The sequence below is a fragment of the Alosa alosa genome, chromosome 16, assembly GCF_017589495.1.
Source record: "Alosa alosa isolate M-15738 ecotype Scorff River chromosome 16, AALO_Geno_1.1, whole genome shotgun sequence".
Lineage (NCBI taxonomy): Eukaryota > Metazoa > Chordata > Actinopteri > Clupeiformes > Clupeidae > Alosa > Alosa alosa.
Window position 1 is genome coordinate 10,432,630 of NC_063204.1, and position 10,746 is coordinate 10,443,375.

Here is a 10,746-nt window from a genome sequence, read left to right on the forward strand (position 1 = left end):
GTTGCATAATGATGGTTTTGAATATGTACAGTTATTAAAAACTCTGTGAATACTAATTGAATAACATAAATGAGGACAGTTTCCATTGGCAGGTTGCAAATATACATGTACAATTATGTACAAGGTGTACATAATTTAAAATGCAATAAGAAATAGGCTAGGGAATGTGCGAAACATATTGTGATATATATATATATATATATATATATATATAAGGCTATGATATGACCTATATCATGAGATTTTCATCATATCATACAGCCCCATGTGAAACAAATTGAAATATATATAGTTAAAAGTCACATGTTTTTGCTGTTTGTTACATGAAGTAGAGATTTTTTGTGATGGCAAGTGATGTCATCTCTTTCCATCATCTGCCATGACAATACTTTAGATCTGTGGGAAGCCACACTGAGGTGGGGTGACTGGAGAGTAAGGGTATTTAAAGAGGGGCAGTTACCACAAAAGTGGCACATTTACATGATGAAAGCAGTAGCGGGATACTGGAAAGCCAAAGAGGATGCTGTGTTTAGACGAGATTGTGTTTGATCAGTTGAAAATCAGTTGAGACATCCAGTCAGATCCTTCAATGAGTAAATACAGTCTGTGGGAACTCAGGAGAAACAAACCCATGACGACATTTAACACACTAATCTCTTGTACGTCAACACAAGACTATGTATACTTCTGAGTGTGTGTGTGTGTGTGTGTGTGTGTGTGTGTGTGATTCTGATTGTGTGATTGTGTGTGTGAGTGAGTGAGTGAGTGAGTGAGTGAGTGAGGAGTGAGTGTGTGTGTGTGTTTTGCGGTCCGGGTGTGAGGTGAATCCTGGGCAGCTGGCAAGTGAACACAACCAGTCTAACGGTCAGTTCTCAGGTCTGGCAACATGATGTCTGCCAACCGCCAACTGCCAAACTAAATACAATGACCACAGCAGACTGTGTGTGTGTGTGTGTGTGTGTGTGTGTGTGAGAGAGAGACAGTACCCTACGCAGTACAGCACTTTGCTACAGGTCAGCCGCAAACCATTCTGTTCCCACACTAACCCAGATCCCACTCCTCTCGCAATGACCTACAGCTTGCTTATAACGGTCCTGTCTAACGGCATGTGTCCTACAGTGCATCTACCCCACAAATGGCTCGTTCCATTCTGCCATACATCACTGAAGCTCCTCTAACTCTCAGATTTTTACCTTGCACTGTCCATTCTTACAGCGGAGTGCTCAAGGTATTCACGTACAAAACACACTCTTTACAGTGAGACTTTCACATCCACAATGGTCTACACATGCACTTGCACACCCACACATGCAAAACAAACACCATGTATTTTCCTTTGCTACCTGTGGACGATGCGGGAATGAGTAAAAGTTTTTCCTCTTACGTCGTTAAAGGTCTCGTGTGTCACGTAACGTAAGCCCTCGACAGATCATATGCGCTAAGTCTTCGGGATCTTCAAGATCACATTTCACAACCACTAACAGAGCGCTTTAAATGCCTCGCTGGACTCTATAGGCAGACCGCTGCGCGTCTGTGGTCTCTCGACAGCTATGGCAACAAAAAATGCAAATAAATAGATGATCCCCAAATAAACATGCAATGTGTAATGTTTTGCAGATAGTAACTAGTTTACTGCGCTTCGAAAGTTAAACTTCACCAAGGCAAAAGGATGTCCCTTCACATCTTGCAAATAAAGCTACCTGTGTTTGGGTTTGTTTATAACATGCGCAAGCAAGCAAGCGGGCCACTTGCAACCACCGCTGTTTGTGACATGCAACTAACAGGAAAATCATCATGCTGTATTGATACAAACACGAATAAAAATGCCCCAAAAGACATTTAATGGTTCCCACAGATGGACAACAACTGTCAGTGTAGCTAAGTTCATAGTTCCAACAAGACGATTCGCCAGAACAAACATTCTCTTACCTTTACAAATTCTGACAGTTTCTCACAGGTAGGCTTGAAGTTCAGGTAAGACTCCGACAGACATTCGAATTCGTGCTTGTTTGACGTTTTTAAGTGTGTTTACGCGAGTACTACTACTAGCCTACGTCTGTGTATGATTCTGGACAGCGATGGAGGCTGGAGTTTGGAGCCTACTTTCAAACGCCCTCCCCTCCTTCCCAGCTTCTTCAGTGCAAGGGGCGAGTAAGTTGCTTCAGTCTTAAAGAGCCGTTGCTGTCTCTCTCTCTCTCTCATACACACACACAAGCAAGCAGATTCAGAGTCAGGTTGACAGACATGTACTCAGTCTGACGCGGCTAATTAACACTTTTGTTTGTGCCTAACGTTACAAGCTGGAGGTCCTTCCTGCCCCGGGCTCTCGTCAGTCTGTCATTAAGCGCTCTCCAGCACTTCTAAAGCACTTGCGCTGGTTGCTGTGGAGCTTCCGGGGCTTCGGGGGCGCGCGGTTAAGGAGCCGCGGGAACGAGCTACTTTCAGATTAAGAACTTTAAACGTTAATGTGAGATTATCAGCCAACATTAGGTGTGTAATAACTAAACAGAACAAAACTATACAATTGTTTTGTGTTTTGAACTGCTGTTAAATTATAATGAAGGTTATAGGCTAACCTGTAGCCTCACATTATTGTATAGGCCTTTGACATATTTGTGCTTAATCTCAGGTTTGGACGGGGTATAATCAAATTATTCTTTTCTCTTAATCTCAGGCTGTGTCTGTGCACTCTCTCTTTCTCGCCCTGTGTCTGTGTGTGTGTGTGTGTGTGTGTGTGTGTGTGTGTGATGTGTGTCACTTGGTTGTAGGCCTACCTGTTTCACTTGGTCTCAGGGAGGGATAAAGGTAATCTTCTGCAGTCTCCTGGCAGACTCTCTCTCACTTACAGACTCATGGAAACAGATACATATGTTCAGTGTGAGTGTGTGTAAAGATCTAACACTAACACACACTAACTCACTAACACACAGTACATACATGTACATACAGTGCATGTGTGTCAAAAACACAGATGCATAGATGATATTACTTATAGGCAGAATGGAATTGGGGAGTCTCATATAGAAAAACAATTGCACATTATACAATACTACAATTCAACTAAAATCATGCACAAAAATGTACTGGTACACATATGCATGCATGTTTTATTATTATTAGTATTATTATTATTAGTAGTAGTAGTAGTATTATTAGTGTTATTATTTGCATACATGTATGCTGTATATACACACTCACACACACTCCTATTGTGTGTGTTTTGTTTACAGATGTTATTGGCTTGAAAAGTAACTGCTCTAATGGATATTGATGAACTGTTTCCAGAGAGTTGTGTAACTGTTCAAGGTTCCAGCCAGTAAGCATCCCTTCCAATCCAATACATACTCTCTCTCTCTCTCTCTCTCTCTCACACACACACACACACACACACACACACACACACACAAACACACACAAACACACACACACACACACACACACACACAAACACAAACACACACATGCAAGTGAATCATATTACAGAGAGTGGGGAAAGGTGGAGGCCCTGTTGGGTTCCCAAGAATCATAGCACTGCTGCAGCAGCCAATGACTTGCCTGGCTGAGGTGAGCAGGGACCAGTTGCCGTTAGCAACAGCCCATTGGCTAAACAAACACACCCCATTGTCCCCCTGTCAAAGAGGGAGAGACAGGGGAAAAGAGAGAGTGTCAGAGACAGAGGGAGACAGAGAGAGGGAGAGAGAGAGTCAGAACAGAAGAGAAAGAGAGTGAGAGAGGGTGGGAGGGAGAGAGAGAGGGGGGCAGGGGAGGGGGGAGCACAACAATATAGGACACACCTGTGAGTTTGTTTAAATGTAATGGCTTTATTTGCAGCCTTTGGAAAGTGTTGGAGCGCCACTTCAACTATTTGATCTCTTTTCACAGGCTTAATTTGGCCACAGTGGCATGCATGGACTCCACTGTATGCCCTTGTGAAGAGTGTGAACATGGACCACACACACACACACACACACACATAAACAACAACAACCACAATAACAACAACAACAACAACACACACACACACAAACACACACACACATACACACACACACACACACGCGACACGCAACACGATGCACACACACACACACACACACACACACACACACACACATAAACACAGACACAGACATACACGCAGACACACAGACATAGACACACTCACACACACACACATACACACACACACACATAAAATTTAATAAGGCCCTTTTTTTCTTAAAAAAGCAAACTGTAATTAGATAGAAATTAGCCTGTACAAACATTTACATCTGGTCAGTTTCAGATGCACTAATGTGTTTACCCACAGTGAACACAAGACATACAGAGAAGAAATGGACTGAGAGAGAGAGAGAGAGAAGGGAAGAAAAAAAAAGAGAAAGAGAACTGTAACCTTTCTTTTGTCATTGCTTTTAATAATATGCTTGTTTGCTCACTTGCCCGAGCCTTATGCAATGGTTTGTCTTTGCCTGGCGAGGCTTTCCTTTCCTGTCGCGTGGCGAGGCGTGCTGATGAAGCATGCAGGAGGTTTGAGTCAGAGTGGATTGGGACGCCGCAGAGGAGCTGACAGGCCTTTACCGTTCACTCATACATCATTCATATGCACAGAGAACGACAGAATGCCTGTGTGTGTGTGTGTGTGTGTGTGTGTGAGAGAGAGAGAGAGAGAGAGAGAGAGAGAGATGATGTGCTATGGAGAGAGATGAGAGAAAAAGAGCACAATGATTTGTACAGGCTGTAGACAGAAAGGCTCTCGTAAAGCATATTTAAGATGCTCAGTAAAAACACGAAACAAGAAAAGTTCCAACAGCCAGAGAACATGGAGTACAATTCAGAGCCTTTCTCTCTTTAATGCCCTGTTATTCCTCTCAGTGCAGCTTTGTTGGGCGTGAGTCTCTTTGTTTGTTTTGAAAATACCAGCATTATACAGTAAATAACACATCATACACAAAACATGCAAAACACACACACACAGTCTCACACACGCACACATACAGTCTCACACATGCACACACACACACACACACACACACACACACACACACACACACACACACACACACACACACACACACACACACACACACACACACACACACACATAAGAAAAACATAAAGAGAGAGAGAGAGAGATGGGAACAAAGAGAGGTCTAGAGGGATACCACAAGAGTAGCTGACAGAGAGATATAAAAATGCTGCTCTCCTCAAACCATAGCAGCTCCAACATGATCACCTATATTTACCCTTAAATATACAGCAAATGGGCCTGGGCCTACACTCAGAGTGGGAGAACCTGCAGTCCAGATGGGAAAACCCGTAATCACACACACACACTCCGCCTTTCACACACACTTTTGTTATTGTTTTGTAAACACAGAGCAAGCAGGCAGCCCCTGCTGTACAGCTGAAGGCGTGCACACACACACACACACACACACACGCACACACAAGTACACACACGCACACACACACACACACACATTCTAGACTTAAAATGTCACACACCACAAAAAGTGCTCCTAAGTGCATTGTCTGATTTGTATCCAGTGAGTCACAGCCCTGGGCAAACACGCAGCCTGTTTTGTATTTGTGTGTTTATCACTCAGTATGTCTACACCCCTAAAAATGCTCTGGTGGTTTGGAAGTAGACGGAAAGGGTACTGTTGCTATGCAGTGTATTTGAAGCACGTCATGAATAGACAATCTTCCTCTCACCCTCTCCCTCTCCCTCTCTCTCTCCATAATGAGGTCAGGAATAGGCTCTTGCTAACAGCTTGGTGTTATCAGACGAGAGTGCCGGGCAGTCGAGCCTCATCATAAATGCCGTCATTCACTTTGCATCCAGAGGCTTGTGTGGAGACACACACACACACACACACACACACACACACACACACACACACACACACACACACACACACACACACACACAAACATTCTCACACATGCTTTAAACGAAAGGGCAATGTTACTCCAACTGAAATATTCTACAGAAACTCATATATAACACAGAACCAGCTCACGGAGCACAGCAGCCTAGAACCGCTTCAGATCCACACAGAACCAGCTCACGGAGCAGGACTCAAGTCATCCAGAAGACAGCCCTAAATGGAGAACAAGTCTTACTGTAAATACAGTTTTGCCCATTGTGTGAACACTATAGACACATGCTTAGACCAAAGTAACGAAATTTGTTACTATACCTTAAACACATTGTAACCATACCTTAGCACTGCTTTGCACTTTAGTTGCCATTCTGCAACACACTTGCTCCTGCACACTACACACTATTTCATACATAAGACACTTCGTTCATATATGAAATCTCAAGGGTAATATTGGGACAACACATCTATTCAAAATACAAAACACATTGGGTGATTGAATACAGTTAGACACACACCTGAAAATACTTACTTACAAAACTGAACAACAATCAGCAAGCCACAAATAGGCCTCATTTGAGACTTTTTGAGAACTGCAAGCATGGAGGCAGAGAGAGCAAGAGGTGGAGGAAGAGGATGACAAAGAGAGAGAGGAGTAGGAGGTGGTCGAAGAGGCTATGCACGGAACAATATTTCAGATGATATTAGAGAAACTTTGGTGGGTCATGTGATAAATCATGGCCTGGAAATGAGGGAAGCTGGCCAGAGAGTCCACCACATCTAAGCCTGTTTTACAGTAGTGCATTTTTGGTTTTATTTTTGCGTTACTGCATTTACTGTACTGTACTGTAAAGTATAATACTGTGATGTACAGTATTGAGTTGATGTCATTTGTAACCTTTCAATACTTTCATTTATGTTTTTTGTCAAAACCTTTGTTGGGGAAAAAAAGCATAACAAAAAACAGTGTTGCATTGAACTTCACAGAATGCTAACTGATAAACTGATTAAAAACAGTGAAAATTAAAGACTGCAGTGTTTTATATAAAGTACACTAGTGTGTTGCTGCTAATCTGAAAGTGTATTCATATGATGCAAGTGTGTATCATTTTGTCATCAGAGTGACATTTTGACAAAGGACCGTTTTGATAGCAGAGTTTCAATTCAAAGATGTGAATTCATAGATGTGAATAGTTTACAGACATCTTTAACACTTCCCTTCACAGACATCTTTAACACTTCCCTGAAGCAAGCCATCGTCCCATCATGTTTCAAAGCTGCCACCATTATACCTGTGCCTAAGAAAACTGCTCCATCCTGCTTCAATGATTAACGCCCCGTGGCACTGACACCCATCATCATGAAGTGCTTTGAGCGGGCTTGTCATGTCACATATCAAAGCCATTCTCCCCCACCCTGGACCCCTTCCAGTTTTACCGAGCCAAGCGGTCTACAGAGGATGCAATCTGCTCTGCCCTCCACCCAGCCCTCACCCACCTGGAAAAAAGAGACTCATATGTGAGATTGCTGTTTATAGACTTCAGTTCTGCATTCAACACCATAATACCACAACAACTCATCTGCAAACTTGACAAACTGGGACTCAGTACCTACCTCTGCAACTGGCTACTGGACTTCCTCTGTCAGAGGCCCCAAGTAGTACGTGTTGGCAACAATATCTCAAGCAGCATCACACTGAGCACAGGGGCCCCCCAAGGCTGCGTGCTCAGTCCGCTGCTCTTCACCCTGCTGATGCATGACTGCACTGCAACCTACAACAACAACCACATAGTGAAATTTGCTGACGACACAACTCTGGTGGGTCTCATCACCACGGGCTTACTTTAGACTCAATACAGGTTGGAGGTCGACCTTCTGACCATGTGGTGCAGGGACAACAACCTCCTGCTGAACGCCAGCAAGACCAAGGAGATTGTTGTTGACTTCAGGAGAGGTCACACCCAACACCTGCCACTGACCATCGACGGTGCTGTGGTGGAGAGAGTGAGCAGCACCAAATTCCTGGGGATGCACATCAGTGAAGACCTCTCCTGGACCACCAACACTGCATCACTGGCAAAGAAAGCTCAGCCGCTTCTACTTCCCTGCGGAAACTCAGGCGAGCAAGTGGTCCACCAGCCATCATGACCACATTCTACTGAGGCACCATTGAGAGCATCCTCTCCAGCTGTATCGCTGGAGCGGAAGCTGCACTGAATACAACAGGAAAGCCCTGCAGCGCATAGTGAACACAGCTAGAAGGATTATTGGTGCTTCACCCTCCCTGAAGGACATTTACACCACCCACCTCACCCGCAAGGCTGACCACAATTGTGAGTGATGCAAGTCACCCCGCCACAATTTGTTTGATCTACTGCCCTCTGGGAAGAGGTACAGAAGCCTGCGCCCCCCGCACCACCAGACTCACCAACAGCTTCATACACCAGGCTGTTAGGATGCTGAACTCTCCCCCTCCACCCTTTAGCTACATAACATCCTGGACTTTGGACCCACAATGGCTGCCTTGCACTACTCCACTTGCACTACTCCACTTGTACACTTGCACACTTTGCAACTTGTTGTTGTTGTCCTGTTGTCCTGAAAACACTTCTGCTTCTCTTACATAACTTGCACCACTATGCCACTTGCATACTTAGGTCAACAGAACTACCTCAGCCATTTATTGGCCTGACTTTTGCACTATTATATTGACTGTCTACTGTATGCAGAATTGCACAATTTCAACCCAAATTTTGCTGCTCTTATTTCTTCATTGTATGTGCCTTCTTATTTACTTTTTATATTGTTTACTTGAATGTTATGTTTGTCTGTGGACTTAATTGGTAAAATATGTCTTGTCTTCACCGTGGGATAGTGGGAAATGTAATTTCGATCTCTTTGTATGTCTTGACATGTGAAGAAATTGACAATAAAGCAGACTTTGACTTTGACTTTATTTTCCAGTGTTGTGTGCTTGTGTGTAAAGTTTTGACACAACAAGCCGAAGTTTTGCAAAAAGTGTTCAAGCAATGGACAAAAACTGTAAAACACTGATCAATATTTTTTCACTGTTTTCGTAATTGTTTGTTGCAGCCCTACTACAAATTGCCTATATGCCACGCACATGCACTTCCTGTGCAGGCTTTTCAGCCAGCACAATAATTTCTGATGGACCGTCACCTGCGTTGTTTTACGTAACATGCCTGTTTACACGGACCCAGTGGGTGTTATAGTGAATGATGTTAAAATGCTGAAGAATTTATGCATGTGTTGAAGTTGAATAAAGAAATGCAAGAACAAGAAATTTAATGTTGGAGTGAACACAAAAGGAACAGAATATAACAGAAGATGCCATTGCTGACGCTCCACTGAATATAAATGTGAAGAGAATTCCGTGGCTTATAGTCCGTTGCAGCTGATACAAAGCCTCCTTGTGTGATGTCTAAAGGCTACCTCAGGTCATCTTATGGCAGTGGTTCTCAAACTTTTTCTGCCATTCCCCACTTTGGAGGTGCCCCACCTGACCCCATCAACCAGGCAAAATGGTAATGTTAAAAAAAAGTCAGCATTTTGGTTCCACGTTGCATTTTCCATCTCGGTCCGCTGGATCAGATCAGCTATTTTAATTCATATGTCGGTCTGTTTATGACTCCCATGTTTGTGTGTGGTTATTTTGTTTTGAATCTATGATCTTCCTTGTCAAAAAAGAAAAGCAATATTAAAATGTCCTCTGTTCATCGCGCCCCACCTGACATGTCTCTATTCCCTACTAGTGGGGCCCGCCACACACTTTGAGAACCACTGTCTTATGATGTTAAATAGGAACCATAAATAAAAAACCACTACTGCAGAACATCGGAGATCAGAACCGAAAGGCCGTCCTGTTACCTCTGAATTATGTAGAACTCTCAACAGAACTTTCCTCTCTCTGGAACCATGTCAGAAACATGAGTCACATGTTTGTTCTGCATGAGTGGCCACACCACAAATAAGCCCTGTGTGTGTGTATATGTATACAGTATATGTGTGTATGTGTGCGTACACGAAAGAGAGAGAGGGAGAAAGAAAGAAAGAGGGGAAGAGATGTGATCAAGGCGAACAAGTGACAGGAAGAACAAGACAAAAGACAGACAGATGTGGTCAAGCGGTAAGCCCACCTTGGAACCGCATGCAGTGCTGTTTGGTGCTGCTGTGTTGCTAAGGCGTACACCGGACAGAGTGGATGAATCTGTATGTGTGTGTGTGTGTGTGTGGGTGTGTGTTCGTGAGTGTGTGTGCATGCGTGCGTGAGTGTGAGTGTGAGTGGGAGTGGGAGTGTGAGTGCGCGTGAGTGTGTGTGCGTGCATGCATGCGTGTGTGTATGTGCGTCCGTGAGTGTGTGTGCGTTTGTGTGCACATGAATACGTGTGTGTGTCTGTGTGTGTTTGTGTGTATGGGGGTTGTCTGACTGCACACACCTGACCTTTACATCCCTGTCTGAGTGTGTGTTCACCCCGCTGAGCTCCATTCTCGTCAGCATAGAGACCCAGAGTGCAGGAGCTACACACACACACACACACACACACTCTCTCTCGTCAGCATAGAGACCCAGAGTGCAGGAGCTACACACACACACACACACACACACACTCTCTTGTCAGCATAGAGACCCAGAGTGCAGGAGCTACACACACACACACACACACACTCTCGTCAGCATGGAGGCCCAGAGTGCAGGAGCCACGTGAGGATGGATGAGGGTAGTCAACGGGAGCAGGGGAGGGAGAGAGAACAGGGGAGAGAAAGATGTCAAACAGAAAGATGGAGAGAGCAGGAGCTACACACACACACACACACACACACTCTCTTGAGAGAGAGAAGG